Genomic DNA, 3,171 nt, shown 5'->3' on the forward strand with positions numbered 1-3,171 from the left:
GCTAAACAAGAATGTCCTCTCTGCATACCACCATGGTCTCCCATTACTATCCCTACTTTCACCTACCTGAGCCCTTTTTTTTTTTTTTTTTGGGACAGAGTCTCGCTCTGTCACCCAGGCTGGAGTGCAGTGGCGCAATCTCAGTTCACTGCAAGCTCCACCTCCCGGGTTCACGCCATTCTCCTGCCTCAGCCTCCCCAGTAGCTGGGACTACAGGCGCCCGCCACCACACCTGGCTAATTTTTTGTATTTTTAGTTGAGACGGGGTTTCACCATCTTAGCCAGGATGGTCTCGATCTCCTGACCTCATGATCCGCCCGCCTCAGCCTCCCAAAGTGCTGGGATTACAGGCGTGAGCCACCGCACCTGGCCACATTCATTCTTTGAAACTTGTTTCAACCCTATCTGCTCCAATGAAGCTTTCCCTGATCAGAACCGCCCTCTCCTCAGTCTACTACCTGTACCAGTCACACAACACTTGCTGACTTTTACCTTGCCTGCTTATATCTCTTGCTAGACTGAGTCCCTTCTCAGTAGATTCAGTTGACTATTTATTTATGTTAAACTCTAAATTGGGTACTAGCGTTATAAGACAGAAGGGCTAGGGCCATTTACAGAACTTATCAGGCTTTAAAAACTCAAATATCGTTCCTCCAGAAATAAAGAACACAGAGACACCAGTAATACTTGCTGAATGATTAACACTCAAAGCCAACATAAACATGTCTTTTCCTACTTACGTTTAACTAACAAGAAGCCATGTTGGGTAGCAAGGCAGGTTGGCAGGTTAACAGCCTTCAACTTATGAAAGACCTCATGAGACAAGAAATACATAGGTACTTTCACTCCTAGAAATGGAGCATTAGAAAATCTAGATCCACCTGGCCGGGTGCGGTTGCTCACGCCTGTAATCCCAGAACTTTGGGAGACTGAGGCAGGCGGATCACGAGGTCAGATCGAGACCATCCTGGCTATCACGGCGAAACCCCATCTCTACTAAAAATACAAAAAAAATTTAGCCGGGCGTGGTGGTAGGCGCCTATAGTCCCAGCTACTGGGGAGGCTGAGGCGGGAGAATGGCGTGAACCCGGGAGGTGGAGCTTGCAGTGAACTGAGATTGCGCCACTGCACTCCAGCCTGGGCGACACAGCGAGACTCTGTCTCAAAAGAAAAAAAAAAAGAAAAAGAAAATCTGGATCCACCTGAGGGCACATGACCTCCTGAGGGCCATGCCACAGGCGATGGTCACCCTAAATTAAAAAAAATAAAATCTGAGAGATCACATCTGTAATCTCAACACTTTGGGAGGCCAAGGGTGGGGGAATTGCTTGAGCTGCAATGAGCTATGATTGCACCACTGCACTCCAGCAAGGGCAACAGAGCGAGACCATCTCTAAAAAAATAAATAGAAAAACCTACTGACAAAGCCAACTAAAAAGCAATGAAAATGGCTGGGCACGGTAGCTCACACCTGTAATCCCAGCACTTTGGGAGGCCAAGGTGAGTGGATCACCTCAGGTCAGGAGTTTGAGACCAGCCTGGCCAACATGGTGAAACGTCATCTCTATTAAAAATACAAAAATTAGCCAGGTGTGGTGGCGGGTGCCTGTAATCCCAGCTACTTGGGGAGGCTGAGGCAGGAGAATCACTTGAATCCGGGAGGCGGAGGTTGCAGTGAGCAGAGATCATGCCACGGCACTCCAGCCTGGGCGACAACAGCAAAACTCCACCTCAAAAAAAAAAGCAGTTAAAAAAAAAAAAAAAAAAAAAAAAAAAAAAAAAATATATATATATATATATATATATATATATATATATATATATATATAGTTTTTTGAGACAGAGTCTTGCTCTGTCACCCAAGCTGGAGTGCTATGGCACAATCATGGCTCACAGCAGCCTCAACCTCCCAGGCTTGTGATTCTTCCACCTCAGCCTCCAGAGAAGCTGAGACCACAGGTGTGTGCCACCATGACTGGCTAATTTTTTTAGTTTACTTTTTGCAGAGACAGGTTTCTCCTTATGTTGCCCTGGCTGGTCTCAAATGATCCTCCCACCTCAGCCTCCCAAAGTGTTGGGATTAGAGGCATGAGCCACCACGCCTGGCCCGTCATTCTCTTAAAGGCATCAAAAAGCTAACCAGGTAATAAGGAAGAATTGAACCAAAGTCTAAGCGAGGAGAAAGCAGAGCTAAGCCTAACAGTCAGAGCTGCTTTTTCCTTTAAGGCATTTGCCCATCTGGAAGAAGTTCTTGGACGCCTGAGCTGCACTTTTAGAAGTCTTTCAGCAGCCTCAAGGACTGGACAAAAGTCAAAACCTAAGGCTAGCTAATGGTGGGAATTCTCACCACAGACACCTTAAATTGGGATCCCAAAGAATTACCCCTTTAAGATAAAGGTGAATCAAAAGTAAACCATTTCTCGGCCAGGCGTGGTGGCTCACTCCTGTAATCTCAGTACTTTGGGAGGCCGAGGCAGGCAGATCACCTGACGTCAGGAGCTCAAGACCAACCTGGCCAACATGGTGAAACCCCGTCTCTACTAAAAATACAAAAATTAGCTGTGCTTGGTGGCACGTGCCTGTACTCCTAGCTATTCAGGAGGCTGAGGCGGGGGAAATCCCTCGAATCCGAGAGGCGGAGATTGTAGTGAGCCGAGATCGTGCCACTGCACTCCAGCCTGGGTGACAGAGTGAGACTCTGTCTCAAAAAACAACAAAACCAGACAAAAAAAGTAAACCAGTTCTCAAGTGGACGTGCCACCAGGTTATATTTAATCTGGATGACCTGAGGTACTTTCAGTCTTCTGAAACCTGCATCAGATGATTTGGTAGTATCCCCAGCCACAGGCAACATAAATCCTTCTTAGAGGTAGATACCCTCATTCTTGTCCTGTTTACTCCTGCAAATAATTCTTTTTTTTTTTTTGAGATGGAGTTTTGCTTGTTGCCTAGGCTGGAGTGCAATGGTACGCGATCTTGGATCACTGCAACCTCCTCCTCCTGGGTTCAAGAGATTCTCCGGGCTCAGCCTCCCTAGTAGCTGGGATTACAGGCGCCTGCCACCACGCCCGGCTAATTTTTTGTATTTTTAGTAAAGACGGGGTTTTGTTGTATTGGCCAGGCTGGTCTCAAACTCCTGACCTCGTGATCTGCCCACCTTGGCCTCCGAAA

This window comes from Symphalangus syndactylus, chromosome 12, assembly GCF_028878055.3.
Source record: "Symphalangus syndactylus isolate Jambi chromosome 12, NHGRI_mSymSyn1-v2.1_pri, whole genome shotgun sequence".
Lineage (NCBI taxonomy): Eukaryota > Metazoa > Chordata > Mammalia > Primates > Hylobatidae > Symphalangus > Symphalangus syndactylus.